Here is a 17,364-nt window from a genome sequence, read left to right on the forward strand (position 1 = left end):
GTCTAACATCCGGATTGCATGTTTAAAGTCCATTTAAAGTTTTTTTACAGATAAACTGCATAACTTTCCACTGGGTATCATGAACCATTAAAGGGTCATGAAACCACAGATTCTTGTTTTTATAAATCAGACATAACATGTAATTGTAAAAAAAGTCTAATTTTCTTAATTCTCTAGGTATCCTTTAATAATAAGCATTACCCAGTTAGGCTCAGGAGAAGCAATGTGCCCGTTTAAATAACCATTACAAGTGGCTAGCGCTCTGAAAATTAATCAGAGATCAGATTTATGGTTAATTTTCCAAAAATACCCCAATTGGCCCCAAAATAAAGTAAATATTTTTTTATTTATTTAAAAAAGTAGCATTTTTTTTTATAAAAAAAAAAAACTTCACCAAGCAGTTATAAGAGGTTAAAGTGAGCGGGTGTTAGGAAAAAAACGTCCCTGATATGTGTATATACACATTTAAACACATAAATATACAGTATATGTATATATTCATATATATATTTACATTTGCTGCCCATCGCGGCATGACTTAGCCCCTTTGCTGCGCTAGATTCTCTGCCATATCTGATGGCATGAGAATGAGGCTTCCATTAGCCTATGGAAGTGCGCTCTATAGAGCGCAAAGCTTCCATGCAATGCGAATGTGAGGTTGCGTTAACATTGCATACCACTTCAAATACTGGCAAACAATTGTGTGTGCTGGTATTATGAGTGGAGCCGAAATATTGCGCTTGTGAAAGCGCAATTTTGCGCTCCACTCTTAATCCTGCCCTAAGTAGACTTTTCATGGAATGTTTTAAAATATTTATGTTGTATGCAGATCTCTTGCAGTGCAGTAATTAATTGCTAATGTGTGTAAAAAAAAATACTTTAATGTTCCTTAAAAATAATTTATTGGAAAACATAGAGATTGGATATATAGTGCTAGATTATGAGTGGAGTGGTATTTTGTGCTCCAGCTCACAGTTTAACTCTGCTAGACTTCGACATTTTGCCCATTTCGGGTAGCGCACATATTACAAGTTTAAAGTAAAATGTGCGCAAAAAGCCAAACTTTGAATATTGTGACCGTGTTAACGTGTTCTCCCATAGAAATGTGGAAAAAACCTAACACACAAAAAATCGTGCAAAGCCGATCGGGTTTTCTCAAGTGCGCTAACCTGACATGAAATTTTAATGTTTTATATTCCAATGTTCTTCATATAGAAGAATATGTTCTATTTATTCATAAATACATATTTCCATTTATATCTTATGTTTTTCTTTAAAATATATATACCTAAATATATATATATATATATATATATATATATATATATATATATATATATATATATATGTATAAATAACAGAATTTATGCTTACCTGATAAATTACTTTCTCCAACGGTGTGTCCGGTCCACGGCGTCATCCTTACTTGTGGGAATATTCTCCTCCCCAACAGGAAATGGCAAAGAGCCCAGCAAAGCTGGTCACATGATCCCCCCTAGGCTCCGCCTTCCCCAGTCATTCGACCGACGTAAAGGAGGAATATGCATAGGAGAAATCATATGATACCGTGGTGACTGTAGTTAGAGAAAATAATTCATCAGACCTGATTAAAAAACCAGGGCGGGCCGTGGACCGGACACACCGTTGGAGAAAGTAATTTATCAGGTAAGCATAAATTCTGTTTTCTCCAACATAGGTGTGTCCGGTCCACGGCGTCATCCTTACTTGTGGGAACCAATACCAAAGCTTTAGGACACGGATGATGGGAGGGAGCAAATCAGGTCGCCTAGATGGAAGGCACCACGGCTTGCAAAACCTTTCTCCCAAAAATAGCCTCAGAAGAAGCAAAAGTATCAAATTTGTAGAATTTGGTAAAAGTGTGCAGTGAAGACCAAGTCGCTGCCTTACATATCTGATCAACAGAAGCCTCGTTCTTGAAGGCCCATGTGGAAGCCACGGCCCTAGTGGAGTGAGCTGTGATTCTTTCAGGAGGCTGCCGTCCGGCAGTCTCATAAGCCAATCGGATGATGCTTTTAAGCCAAAAAGAGAGAGAGGTAGAAGTTGCTTTTTGACCTCTCCTTTTACCAGAATAAACAACAAACAAAGAAGATGTTTGTCTGAAATCCTTTGTAGCTTCTAAGTAGAATTTTAGAGCACGAACTACATCCAAATTGTGCAATAAACGTTCCTTCTTTGAAACTGGATTTGGACACAAAGAAGGCACGACTATCTCCTGGTTAATATTTTTGTTAGAAACAACTTTCGGAAGAAAACCAGGTTTAGTACGCAAAACCACCTTATCTGCATGGAACACCAGATATGGAGGAGAACACTGCAGAGCAGATAACTCTGAAACTCTTCTTGCAGAAGAAATTGCAACCAAAAACAAAACTTTCCAAGATAATAACTTTATATCAACGGAATGTAGGGGTTCAAACGGAACCCCCTGAAGAACTGAAAGAACTAAATTGAGACTCCAGGGAGGAGTCAAAGGTTTGTAAACAGGCTTGATTCTAACCAGAGCCTGAACAAAAGCTTGAACATCTGGCACAGCCGCCAGCTTTTTGTGAAGTAAAACAGATAAAGCAGAAATCTGTCCCTTCAAAGAACTTGCAGATAATCCTTTCTCCAAACCCTCTTGAAGAAAGGATAGAATCTTAGGAATTTTTATCTTGTTCCATGGGAATCCTTTAGATTCACACCAACAGATATATTTTTTCCATATTTTATGGTAGATTTTTCTAGTTACAGGCTTTCTAGCCTGAACAAGAGTATCAATGACAGAATCTGAGAACCCTCGCTTTGATAAAATCAAGCGTTCAATCTCCAAGCAGTCAGTTGGAGTGAGGCCAGATTCGGATGTTCGAACGGACCTTGAACAAGAAGGTCCTGTCTCAAAGGTAGCTTCCATGGTGGAGCCGATGACATATTCACCAGGTCTGCATACCAAGTCCTGCGTGGCCACGCAGGAGCTATCAAGATCACCGATACCCTCTCCTGTTTGATCCTGGCTACCAGCCTGGGAATGAGAGGAAACGGTGGGAACACATAAGCTAGGTTGAAGGTCCAAGGTGCTACTAGTGCATCCACTAGAGTCGCCTTGGGATCCCTGGATCTGGACCCGTAGCAAGGAACCTTGAAGTTATGACGAGACGCCATCAGATCCATGTCTGGAATGCCCCACAATTGAATTATTTGGGCAAAAATTTCCGGATGGAGTTCCCACTCCCCCGGATGAAATGTCTGACGACTCAGAAAATCCGCTTCCCAATTTTCCACTCCTGGGATGTGGATTGCAGACAAGTGGCAGGAGTGATTCTCCGCCCATTGAATTATTTTGGTCACTTCTTCCATCGCCAGGGAACTCCTTGTTCCCCCCTGATGGTTGATATACGCAACAGTCGTCATGTTGTCTGATTGAAACCTTATGAATTTGGCCTTTGCAAGCTGAGGCCAAGCCTTGAGAGCATTGAATATCGCTCTCAGTTCCAGAATGTTTATCGGTAGAAGAGATTCTTCCCGAGACCAAAGACCCTGAGCTTTCAGGGGTTCCCAGACCGCGCCCCAGCCCACCAGACTGGCGTCGGTCGTGACAATGACCCACTCTGGTCTGCGGAAGCTCATCCCTTGTGACAGGTTGTCCAGGGTCAGCCACCAACGGAGTGAATCTCTGGTCCTCTGATCTACTTGTATCGTCGGAGACAAGTCTGTATAATCCCCATTCCACTGTCTGAGCATGCACAGTTGTAATGGTCTTAGATGAATTCGCGCAAAAGGAACTATGTCCATTGCCGCAACCATCAAACCTATTACTTCCATGCACTGCGCTATGGAAGGAAGAAGAACAGAATGAAGTACTTGACAAGAGCTAAGAAGTTTTGATTTTCTGGCCTCTGTCAGAAAAATCTTCATTTCTAAGGAGTCTATTATTGTTCCCAAGAAGGGAACTCTTGTTGACGGAGAAAGAGAACTTTTTTCTACGTTCACTTTCCACCCGTGAGATCTGAGAAAGGCTAGGACAATGTCCGTATGAGCCTTTGCTTGTGGCAGAGACGACGCTTGAATCAGTATGTCGTCCAAGTAAGGTACTACTGCAATGCCCTTTGGTCTTAGCACCGCTAGAAGGGACCCTAGTACCTTTGTGAAAATTCTTGGGGCAGTGGCTAATCCGAATGGAAGTGCCACGAACTGGTAATGTTTGTCCAGAAAGGCGAACCTTAGGAACCGATGATGTTCCTTGTGGATAGGAATATGTAGATACGCATCCTTTAAATCCACCGTGGTCATGAATTGACCTTCCTGGATGGTAGGAAGAATTGTTCGAATGGTTTCCATTTTGAACGATGGAACCCTGAGAAATTTGTTTAGGATCTTGAGATCTAAGATTGGTCTGAATGTTCCCTCTTTTTTGGTAACTATGAACAGATTGGAGTAGAATCCCATCCCTTGTTCTCTTAATGGAACAGGATGAATCACTCCCATTTTTAACAGGTCTTCTACACAATGTAAGAATGCCTGTCTTTTTATGTGGTCTGAAGACAATTGAGACCTGTGGAACCTTCCCCTTGGGGGTAGCTCCTTGAATTCCAGAAGATAACCTTGGGAGACTATTTCTAGGGCCCAAGGATCCAGAACATCTCTTGCCCAAGCCTGAGCGAAGAGAGAAAGTCTGCCCCCCACCAGATCCGGTCCCGGATCGGGGGCCAACATCTCATGCTGTCTTGGTAGCAGTGGCAGGTTTCTTGGCCTGCTTACCTTTGTTCCAGCCTTGCATTGGCCTCCAGGCTGGCTTGGTTTGAGAAGTATTACCCTCTTGCTTAGAGGATGTAGAACTTGAGGCTGGTCCGTTTCTGCGAAAGGGACGAAAATTAGGTTTATTTTTGGCCTTGAAAGACCTATCCTGAGGAAGGGCGTGGCCCTTTCCCCCAGTGATATCTGAAATAATCTCTTTCAAGTCAGGGCCAAACAGCGTTTTCCCCTTGAAAGGTATGTTAAGCAATTTGTTCTTGGAAGACGCATCCGCTGACCAAGACTTTAGCCAAAGCGCTCTGCGCGCCACAATAGCAAACCCTGAATTTTTCGCCGCTAATCTAGCTAATTGCAAGGTAGCGTCTAAAGTAAAAGAGTTAGCCAATTTAAGAGCGTGAATTCTGTCCATAATCTCCTCATAAGAAGAATCTTTATCTAGCGACTTTTCTAGTTCATCGAACCAGAAACACGCTGCTGTAGTGACAGGAACAATGCATGAAATTGGCTGTAGAAGGTAACCTTGCTGAACAAACATCTTTTTAAGCAAACCTTCTAACTTTTTATCCATAGGATCTTTGAAAGCACAACTATCTTCTATAGGGATAGTAGTGCGTTTGTTTAGAGTAGAGACCGCCCCCTCGACCTTAGGGACTGTCTGCCATAAGTCCTTTCTGGGGTCGACTATAGGAAACAATTTCTTAAATATAGGGGGAGGGACAAAAGGTATGCCGGGCCTTTCCCATTCTTTGTTTACAATATCCGCCACCCGCTTGGGTATAGGAAAAGCTTCGGGGGGCACCGGGACCTCTAGGAACTTGTCCATCTTACATAATTTCTCTGGGATGACCAAATTGTCACAATCATCCAGAGTAGATAACACCTCCTTAAGCAGAGCGCGGAGATGTTCCAATTTAAATTTGAATGTAATAACATCAGGTTCAGCTTGTTGAGAAATTTTTCCTGAATCTGAAATTTCTCCCTTAGACAAAACCTCCCTGGCCCCTTCAGACTGGTGTAAGGGCATGTCAGAACCATTATCATCAGCGCCCTCATGCTCTTCAGTATCTAAAACAGAGCAGTCGCGCTTTCGCTGATAAGTGGGCATTTTGGCTAAAATGTTTTTAATAGAATTATCCATTACAGCCGTTAATTGTTGCATAGTAAGAAGAATTGGCGCACTAGATGTACTAGGGGCCTCTTGTGTGGGCAAGACTGGTGTAGACACAGAAGGGGATGATGCAGTACCATGCTTACTCCCCTCACTTGAGGAATCATCTTGGGCATCATTTTCTCTAAATTGTTTGTCACATGCATCACATCTATTTAAATGAGAAGGAACCTTGGCTTCCTCACATACAGAACATAGTCTATCTGATAGTTCAGACATGTTAAACAGGCATAAACTTGATAACAAAGTACAAAAAACGTTTTAAAATAAAACCGTTACTGTCACTTTAAATTTTAAACTGAACACACTTTATTACTGAATATGCGAAAAAGTATGAAGGAATTGTTCAAAATTCACCAAAATTTCACCACAGTGTCTTAAAGCCTTAAAAGTATTGCACACCAAATTTGAAAGCTTTAACTCTTAAAATAACGGAACCGGAACCGTTTTTATATTTAACCCCTATACAGTCCCTGGTATCTGCTTTGCTGAGACCCAACCAAGCCCAGAGGGGAATACGATACCAAATGACGCCTTCAGCAAGCTTTTTCTGTGTATCTGAGCTCCTCACACATGCATCTGCATGCCTTGCTTCCCAAAAACAACTGCGCATTAGTGGCGCGAAAATGAGGCTCTGCCTATGATTAGAGAAGGCCCCCAGTGAAAAAGGTGTCCAATACAGTGCCTGCCGTTTTTTTTAACAAAATTCCCAAGATTAAAATAACTCCTCAAAGCTATAAACCATTAAACATGCTTATAAAATAATCGTTTTAGCCCAGAAAAATGTCTACCAGTCTTTAAAGCCCTTGTGAAGCCCTTTAAATCTTGTTAATAAAATGGCTTACCGGATCCCATAGGGAAAATGACAGCTTCCAGCATTACCAAGTCTTGTTAGAAATGTGTCATACTTCAAGCAGCAAAAGTCTGCACACTGTTCCCCCCAACTGAAGTTACTTCATCTCAACAGTCCTGTGTGGAAACAGCCATCGATTTTAGTAACGGTTGCTAAAATCATCTTCCTCTTACAAACAGAAATCTTCATCTATTTTCTGTTTCAGAGTAAATAGTACATACCAGCACTATTTTAAAATAACAAACTCTTGATTGAAGAATAAAACTACATTTAAACACCAAAAAACTCTTAACCATCTCCGTGGAGATGTTGCCTGTGCAACGGCAAAGAGAATGACTGGGGAAGGCGGAGCCTAGGGGGGATCATGTGACCAGCTTTGCTGGGCTCTTTGCCATTTCCTGTTGGGGAGGAGAATATTCCCACAAGTAAGGATGACGCCGTGGACCGGACACACCTATGTTGGAGAAATATATATATATATATATATATATATATATATATATATATATATATACACATATACAAATATATAGGAATTTCTATTTAAAAACTTAGAACATATTCACCTGTGAAGAACATTTCAAATGTGAAATATTTAAATGAAATACACAGTTAAACACTTTATTAAATATAAATATTGCATAAATATGATTTTACATGTTTTCATCTACTTGACTGCAAAGGCCTCCAATGCAATTATAAATATGTCTGTATGTGACTGTGTAGTGTGTACATATGTTTGTATGTGTTTATATGTGTGTATATATATATATATATATATATATATATATCAGTAAATACATATATACACATAAAAATACATATGTACCTATATAAACACACATAAATACATATAGATATTTATATATGCATGTATCGCTATATTTAAGCCCCATGCATGCTTTTCCCCCTCTAACAACTGAAACCTCATATCTTCGAGCCCTTATAACTTTTCAATGCAATATTTTTTTTTAAGATTTTTTATCAGTTACTTTTAAATGTATTTTTGCTGTGTTTTGCACAACTTTTTTGTTGAGCCTAGCAGTTAATGCATTTAATTAAATTGTGTTCGAGCCACGCGTAATCTAGCCCTTAGTTACCAGGACAAGGTCATCAAATCATAGAAAAATTTGGTCATTATTTCTGATCATTTCCTATCTCTCTCTCTCTCTCTCTCTCTCTCTCTCTCTCTCTCTCTCTCTCTCTCTCTCTCTCTCTCTCTCTCTATCTCTCTCTATCTCTCTCTATCTCTCTCTCTCTCTCTCTCTCTCTCTCTCTCTCTCTCTATATATATATATATATATATATATATATATATATATATATATATACAGTATATACAGTATAAATGTATATATATATATATATATATATATATATATATATATATATATATATATAAAATATATACATCTATCTATGTTTGTATTATCAGAATATCTGTTACCCAACCTGCATTATATTCCCTCCATCTCTGATTCCATCCCTTTTCCCTGAACCTTCTTATATGTGTCTGTTTTCCAATCTCACTATGTTCACTATCTCTGATTGACAGTCCCTCTTTCTAACCAGCTCCCCCATATCACTCTCAGCTTCCTGTTTCTATCTTTGATACATCAATTTTGATTATCTTCTTTTATCTCTGATTCTAATTTAAATTCTTTATCTCTCTCACATGCAGACATACAATCTCCAATTCCCTCTGTAACTCACTGGCTCCCTATTTTCTAATTATAAGAACCCCCCTCACACACGTCTCATACCTCTCTCCTTCTCTGATCTTCTCTTCTCCATCTCAGTTTTCCTAATTTATTTTTTTGCCTTTTATCCTCAGTTACTTCCTAGTTTGTTCCATCACTGATTTTTTTTTTACTCTATTCTATAATTCTTCCACGTCTGGTTCTATATGACCTCATTCTCTCTTCTCTATTACTCCTTATCTCCTCTCTATATCTCTTTACCACTGACTGCCCTTTCATCTATTAATCTCATATTTCCCCATCACTATCTAGGATTCTATTTTTCTGTCCCTCAATGGTTTCACCCACTTCTCAATAATCTATACCAATTTAATTCTGTTTTGACACTTTCTCCTCACTTTGCTGTCTGCCCAATAATCTCAGTTTTTCCACCTGTTTCCTCTTTTCTATTCCTCCTCTATTTTTACTGGTATATTTCTCTCTGCATCGTGTTTTATTCTGCCTCTCCCCCCCTCTTACTCTTTTTCACACGCTTCTCAGGAGCTGAGAGGTGAAATCAGTAATTGTGTTCAGTTGTCTGTTTCTGGATGCAAGTTTAGGGGTGTGAGCCATGGAGAAAAGAGCACTCAGCTGTAATTCTGTGCGCCCAGTCAGCAGTCAGGGAGATGGTGTGAATGGGGAGAGATGCAAAGTATGTGCTGATAAGAGGGGGGCAGATAGAGGGAGTGGAGAGAATTAAGCAGGATGGATAAGAGTGAGGGAAAAAAGAAAAAGAGGTAAAACAAGCAGGTGGGATAAAAATGCAAAGGAGGGATGTACTAAAAAAGGATAGGTGAGAATGGGAGAGAAGGGATATCTAGTTAGAAGGATGGATGTATTAGGAAAAGAAAGAAAAAGGAGTGAGAGAAGAAGAGTGCACATGTGATGAACAGCAGATGTATGAGGAAAAGAAAGGAAAAGGATCGAAGGAGTGAGAGAAGACAGAGAGTGCACAGGAGATGAACAGCAGAAGAGGTGGGAGAACAGGAGAAAAAATGCACAGGACAGATCAACAGCAGAGGTATGAGGGAAAAAAAGGAAAAGGATTGAGCGAGTGTAAGGAGAAGAGTAAAAGTGCACAGGACAGCAGATGAACAGCAGAGGTATGAGGGAAAGAAAGGAAAAGGATTGAGCGAGTGTAAGGAGAAGAGTAAAAATGCACAGGACAGATCAACAACAGAGGTATGAGGGAAAAAAAGGAAAAGGATTGAGCGAGTGTAAGGAGAAGAGTAAAAGTGCACAGGACAGCAGATGAACAGCAGAGGTATGAGGGAAAAAAAGGAAAAGGATTGAGCGAGTGTAAGGAGAGGAGTAAAAGTGCACAGGACAGCAGATGAACAGCAGAGGTATGAGGGAAAAAAAGGAAAAGGATTGAGCGAGTGTAAGGAGAAGAGTAAAAGTGCACAGGACAGCAGATGAACAGCAGAGGTATGAGGGAAAGAAAGGAAAAGGATTGAGCGAGTGTAAGGAGAAGAGTAAAAGTGCACAGGACAGCAGATGAACAGCAGAGGTATGAGGGAAAGAAAGGAAAAGGATTGAGCGAGTGTAAGGAGAAGAGTAAAAATGCACAGGACAGATCAACAGCAGAGATATAAGGGAAAGAAAGGAAAAGGATTGAGCGAGTGTAAGGAGAAGAGTAAAATGCACAGGACAGCAGATGAACAGCAGAGGTATAAGGGAAAGAAAGGAAAAGGATGGAGAGAGTGTAAGGAGAGGAGTAAAAATGCACAGGACAGATCAACAGCAGAGATATGAGGGAAAGAAAGGAAAAGGATGGAGAGAGTGTAAGAAGAGCAAGAGTGCACAGGACAGATCAACAGCAGAGATATAAGGGAAAGAAAGGAAAAGGATTGAGCGAGTGTAAGGAGAAGAGTAAAATGCACAGGACAGCAGATGAACAGCAGAGGTATGAGGGAAAGAAAGGAAAAGGATTGAGCGAGTGTAAGGAGAAGAGTAAAAATGCACAGGACAGATCAACAGCAGAGATATAAGGGAAAGAAAGGAAAAGGATTGAGAGAGTGTAAGGAGAAGAGTAGAAGTGCATAGGACAGCAGATGAACAGCAGATGTATGAGGGAAAGAAAGGAAAAGGATTGAGAGAGTGTAAGGAGAAGAGTAAAAATGCACAGGACAGATCAACAGCAGAGATATGAGGGAAAGAAAGGAAAAGGATGGAGAGAGTGTAAGAAGAGCAAGAGTGCACAGGACAGATCAACAGCAGAGATATAAGGGAAAGAAAGGAAAAGGATGGAGAGAGTGTAAGGAGAGGAGTAAAAGTACATAGGACAGCAGATGAACAGCAGAGGTACGAGGGAAAGAAAGGAAAAGGATTGAGCGAGTGTAAGGAGAGGAGTAAAAGTGCACAGGACAGATCAACAGCAGAGATATGAGGGAAAGAAAGGAAAAGGATTGAGAGAGTTTAAGGAGAGGAGTAAAAGTGCACAGGACAGCAGATGAACAGCAGAGGTACGAGGGAAAGAAAGGAAAAGGATGGAGAGAGTGTAAGGAGAGGAGTAAAAGTGCACAGGACAGATCAACAGCAGAGGTATGAGGGAAAGAAAGGAAAAGGTTTGAGAGAGTGTAAGGAGAAGAGTAGAAGTGCACAGGACAGCAGATAAACAGCAGAGGTATGAGGGGAAAAAAGGAAAAGGATTGAGAGAGTGTAAGTAGAGGAATAAAAGTGCACAGAACAGCAGATGAACAGCAGAGGTATGAGGGAAAGAAAGGAAAAGGATGGAGAGAGTGTAAGGAGAGGAGTAAAAGTGCACAGGACAGCAGATGAACAGCAGAGGTATGAGGGAAAGAAAGGAAAAGGATGGAGAGAGTGTAAGGAGAGGAGCAAAAGTGCACAGGACAGATCAACAGCAGAGATATGAGGGAAAGAAAGGAAAAGGATTGAGAGAGTGTAAGTAGAGGAATAAAAGTGCACAGAACAGCAGATGAACAGCAGAGGTATGAGGGAAAGAAAGGAAAAGGATTGAGAGAGTGTAAGGAGAGGAGTAAAAGTGCACAGGACAAATCAATAGCAGAGGTATGAGGGGAAAAAAGGAAAAGGATTGAGAGAGTGTAAGTAGAGGAATAAAAGTGCACAGAACAGCAGATGAACAGCAGAGGTATGAGGGAAAGAAAGGAAAAGGATGGAGAGAGTGTAAGGAGAGGAGCAAAAGTGCACAGGACAGATCAACAGCAGAGATATGAGGGAAAGAAAGGAAAAGGATTGAGAGAGTGTAAGGAGAAGAGTAGAAGTGCACAGGACAGCAGATGAACAGCAGAGGTATGAGGGAAAGAAAGGAAAAGGATGGAGAGAGTGTAAGGAGAGGAGTAAAAGTGCACAGGACAAATCAATAGCAGAGGTATGAGGGGAAAAAAGGAAAAGGATGGAGAGAGTGTAAGTAGAGGAGTAAAAGTGCACAGGACAGCAGATGAACAGCAGAGGTATGAGGGAAAGAAAGGAAAAGGATGGAGAGAGTGTAAGGAGAGGAGCAAAAGTGCACAGGACAGATCAACAGCAGAGATATGAGGGAAAGAAAGGAAAAGGATTGAGAGAGTGTAAGGAGAAGAGTAAAAGTGCACAGGACAAATCAATAGCAGAGATATAAGGGAAAGAAAGGAAAAGGATTGAGCGAGTGTAAGGAGAAGAGTAAAAGTGCACAGGACAGCAGATGAACAGCAGAGGTATGAGGGAAAGAAAGGAAAAGGATGGAGAGAGTGTAAGGAGAGGAGCAAAAGTGCACAGGACAGCAGATGAACAGCAGAGGTATGAGGGAAAGAAAGGAAAAGGATGGAGAGAGTGTAAGGAGAGGAGTAAAAGTGCACAGGACAGCAGATGAACAGCAGAGGTATGAGGGAAAGAAAGGAAAAGGATGGAGAGAGTGTAAGGAGAGGAGCAAAAGTGCACAGGACAGGAGACCAAAATAAAAGTGACTAACAGTGTGACCTGGATGTAGGGGAAGCCATGTAACTATGAAGAAGAGGGTTAGATACTGATCAGTTATGTGACCAGTTGATGACTTTATTACCAGAAAGAAACATGAACAAATAAATGTTTGACCAGCAGAAGCAAACCAGATTGTGAAATCTGCATGGCCAAGACACCAGAGAGAAGCAACTTACAAACAAAGCTGGGGAATGACTGCAGGGAGAGTAAAGAGGACGCAGATCTGGATGACCAGCAGGAGTGCTGCACAAAGTGGCAGACAGTGCTCAGAAGTATCATTATTAATGCCAGATGCCTACTGTCTAGGGACATTCTGGCATGTTGTAAAGATACAGCAAAACACAAACAAAATACCACCATTACTCTGGTTTTTATTATAGCTAAAACAAATTGTATCAGATGTCCATGGCAACTGGCAATTTGCATTCCTGCTATTGTCTGAAAAAGGTGCTTGCTTTATTCTCTGAGTCCAGTACAGCTGTGTGTTTTTCTGTGGCTTAAAGGGTACATTGTGCTGGAACACAGTGTGATGACCTTGGTATCAATCGAGAGTCACAGAGAAAGTAAGCATAAAGCCAGAATAGGCTTGCAGCAGCATAAGGGTTAAGGCTGGAAGGGAGTGGGATAGATGAAGGGGAGTTGCTGTGAGTTTGAAACAATGTTGCTGGAGCAAAGAGTGCCTTACCTTTTTACCCTGATGCCATCAGTTTCTCTTTCTCGTTTCTCCTGGACAAGAAGCTGTCAAGTTGCCCTCCCTCCATTTTTGATGGTGGCGCGAGATATGAAGGAAAGAAAGGAAAAATACCTAGGGTTGGGGTTATGGTTGAGATAGGGATAGGCGTTCTAATCTATGTAAGCCCAGAGCGTTAATTTTGTCCTCCCTCCAACGACTAGCTGGTTTCAGCCGCCTGGTGGTCAGGGAGCTTCCTGGTTGGTAGGTCTTCAAGCACCCTAGCTGTGGGAGGTTGCGGCCTTGAGTGCATCCCAACTGAAGTTATCAGCCCCATCCTCATAAGTCGGGCAATCACTCCCCCCGAGTGATGGCCAGACTGATGAGGATGGGGCTGATAACTTTGAATTTATTGTTTTTCCCCTCCTTCTTTTCTTTTGGTAATGACCTGGTAAGCCTTTAAATCCCCTATGAAATGTATTTAGCTAAAGATGAGGTTCACTACTAATGTGACTTTCAATAAATTTGTAGGTTGTCTGTGTTATAATGCATAGAATTAATTTAGTTCCCAAGCTGTGAATATAACTATTGAAAAGGGCTTTACTATAAAAAGTCTAAATTCAAATTAGTATTCCGCCCCTAAATAATATGTAATGTTTCTTCTCCATCAAACTGGATTTAGCCACTAAAGTGGGATAATACCAAACAACATTTTAAGGGAAATTTGGTAGGAACATTAGCATCCTCTCTCGACAATGATCAATAGTAGCTGCCCAATAGGAACCTAGCCAAACAAGTTATATTAAAATAGAAAACTTTTAGTAGAATGAACATTGTTTAGATCACATTTCTGAGGTAATTTTATCATCATACTAATGGTATCCACTGAAAAGCCAGTACTCCTCAAGCAGCCAAGGAGTGCAGTACATCTGTACATACTGTTTTTCCATGGCAATTCTGGGTGTCCACCCCACACTAATTTATAGGACTTAGTAATGCTAGGTCTTTGTTGAAGCTGAATTGTGAATCAAACTAGAGTTTTGCCTGCATCATGAGGTCACTCTGCATCTAGACATTTGCTAGAGGAACAGTTGAACTTTGAGAGCCATCCCTAAGCCTCAGATGACAGATGGGCCAACTAAAACCCCTGAATGAAGCTGAGAGATGGGGTGGTGACTCTAAACATCACCATAGAGGAGGAGACATAAAGGACAGAAGTCCTCAAACTTTAACAATATCCCAGTGAAACAGCTCATAACAGGAGAATCACTTTTGCCTAGTGGAGCTGCATCCAGAAGGTAAGAACGAACATAATGCTAAGCAGAAATGCAATAAGAGAGAAGCATCCTTCACCCGTAAATGCAGTTTTGCAGCCAAATGAGCAGATAAATTGTGTGTCACCACTGAAGTACTATTGTTTAATTCATGAACACTTTTCTATTTCAAATCAGTATTTTTTTTGTTTTGTTTTGGAAATTAAGTAACTCATTGTGCAGCCAGAAATAACCATAGAGCTATATTATCACAGGCAAACATCATCAGCTCAATAAACCAGTTTACTATGGATATGAGGGAATACCCAAATTGTAAGGGTTGCAAGCACCATCACTGAATGTCCTACAGAGGCTTATCCAAGGCTGCTAGTACTGTGATGCTTTAACATCAAGAAAATTGGTAGCTATAGTAATCCACTTTACAAGGATTCTATAAACCTCAGGTAATTTTGAGGCACATGTCATGGGTGTGTTGTTACCTATGACAGGCTACCAGAAGATTAATAAGGTAACATATTTACAAATAGATAGCTAATAGACCACACAACAGCTAGATCAGTTGGTATTTGGGACAAGCCAGCAGTTCATCAGATGCAGCTCATCATTTGAAGTAGAACACAATTATTTTGGCTCTACCACTTATTATAAAAAAAAGTAGTGCCACATCGCTAAGCTGATATCCTTAAGCTCAGTAAATATCTAATGCAGCATTGTTTAAAGTAAAATAGGTAAGTATATTGTGCATGCAGAACATTTCAGGTTTGAGTATTTTCTTATTGTATGGGGGTGTGAAAGTATAATTTTTGTAACATTTCCACTAATTTTTATCATAAATACATCCTCTATGCAATCTGTTGTAAAAAAACTTTGAGTTTGAGATTTCACTGGTTACAGAGCTAGGGCTAGTGCAAATCTAGAGTGTCACTTGTGTCTATGATGACCAGTGGTGATTAAACTTGATTGAGGACTTTAGCGAGGAAACTGTGATGTTTTTGTAAAATTACTTCACCAACTTGAACCAAGAACATCATTCCCGACATCTGCTGAGGACAAAGCGTGGTTTCCCATGAACAATGTTCTCAGAAAACTGACCACCGATGCTCCAGCAGCATTTATGAGAGACTGAGTGAAGAAATATCACATCTTCAAATCAAACATATAGCTTGAACGTGTGGTGTGTCACTTATAAACATAATTATTATTTTTATTTGTTATGCTTATATTACATCTGTTTTATCTCAAAATGTATTAATAAAGTAGGCTTTTCCCTAAACTTCTACTATCCCTAGCTATATATCCAGTGGAGTCTTCAGACTCCACTGATTCAGAAGAATGCTACCATAAAGGGCTTATATCTGTGAAAATGTCAGGTTCCTATCTGGTCCCCCACTAGACATAATCAACCCCGAAAGTGATAGGAAATGTAAAATAACATTGTGCATGCTTGCCCCCATAACAAAAAGATAGAAGTATCAAATCTGAAATGTTCTGCATGCACACTATACTTAACTAGTGATGTCGCGAACAGTTCTGCCGCGAATAGTTCACAGCGAACATAGCATGTTCGCAGCGGACGGCGAACATATGCGATGTTCGATCCGTTATCATTCGTCATCATTGAGTAAACTTTGACCCTGTAGCTCACAGTCACAAGACACATTCCAGCCAATCAGCAGCAGACACTCCCTCCCAGACCCTCCCACCTCATGGACAGCATCCATTTTAGATTCATTCGGAGCCTGCATTCTTAGTGAGAGGAGGGACAGTGTAGCTGCTGCTGATTTAATAGGGAAATCGATAGCTAGGCTAGTGTATTCAGTGTCCACTACAGTCCTGAAGGACTCGTCTGATCTCTGCTGTAAAGACAGCACCCCAAAAAGCCCTTTTTAGGGCTAGAACATCAGTCTGCTTTTTTTCCCTGTGTAATCTAATTGCAGCCTGCCTGCCAGCTCAGGCTCACAGCGTATACTGTGTCCACTTGCCCAGTGCCACTACTCATATCTGGTGTAACAGTAGTGTACATTTAAAAAAAAACAAAAAACTTTTTATAATTTGAAATAATAGCAGTCATTTTCCTTCACACGTGTGCATTTGAGGTCCTGCCAGGGCACAGTGTGACACCAGTGCAAGTCATATCTGCTAAAAAAAGTAGTGTACATTTAAAATAAAAAAAAACTTTTTTTAATTTGAAATAATAGCAGTCATTTTCCTTCACACGTGTGCATTTGAGGTCCTGCCAGGGCACAGTGTGACACCAGTGCAAGTCATATCTGCTAAAAAAAGTAGTGTACATTTAAAATAAAAAAAAACTTTTTTTAATTTGAAATAATAGCAGTCATTTTCCTTCACACGTGTGCGTTTGAGGTCCTGCCAGGGCACAGTGTGACACCAGTGCAAGTCATATCTGCTAAAACAGTAGTGTACATTTAAAAAACAAAACAAAACTTTTTTTACTGTGAAATAATAGCAGTTAGTTTCCCTCACACGTGTGCGCTCCAGGTCCTGCCAGGGCACAGTGTCACACCAGTGCAAGTCATATCTGCTAAAACAGTAGTGTACATACATTTAAAAAAAACAACCTTTTTTATTGTGAAATAATAGCAGTCAGTTTCCCTCACACGTGTGCGCTCCAGGTCCTGCCAGGGCACAGTGTCACACCAGTGCAAGTCATATCTACTAAAACAGTAGTGTACATACATTTAAAAAAAAAACAACCTTTTTTTACTGTGAAATAATAGCAGTCAGTTTCCCTCACACGTGTGCGTTCCAGGTCCTGCCTGGGCACAGTGTCACACCAGTGCAAGTCATATCTGCTAAAACAGTAGTGTACATTTAAAAAAAAAAAACCCTTACACTACCTGAACGATACAACATCATACCTGATGTTTTAAAGCACGTTATTCCAAACAATTTAGGAATGTTAGGTGATTTATGCCCTTTATGGATTAAAACCAGACTCTGCATCAACTATGTAA

This window comes from Bombina bombina, chromosome 7 (genome assembly GCF_027579735.1).
Source record: "Bombina bombina isolate aBomBom1 chromosome 7, aBomBom1.pri, whole genome shotgun sequence".
Taxonomy (NCBI): Eukaryota; Metazoa; Chordata; class Amphibia; order Anura; family Bombinatoridae; genus Bombina; species Bombina bombina.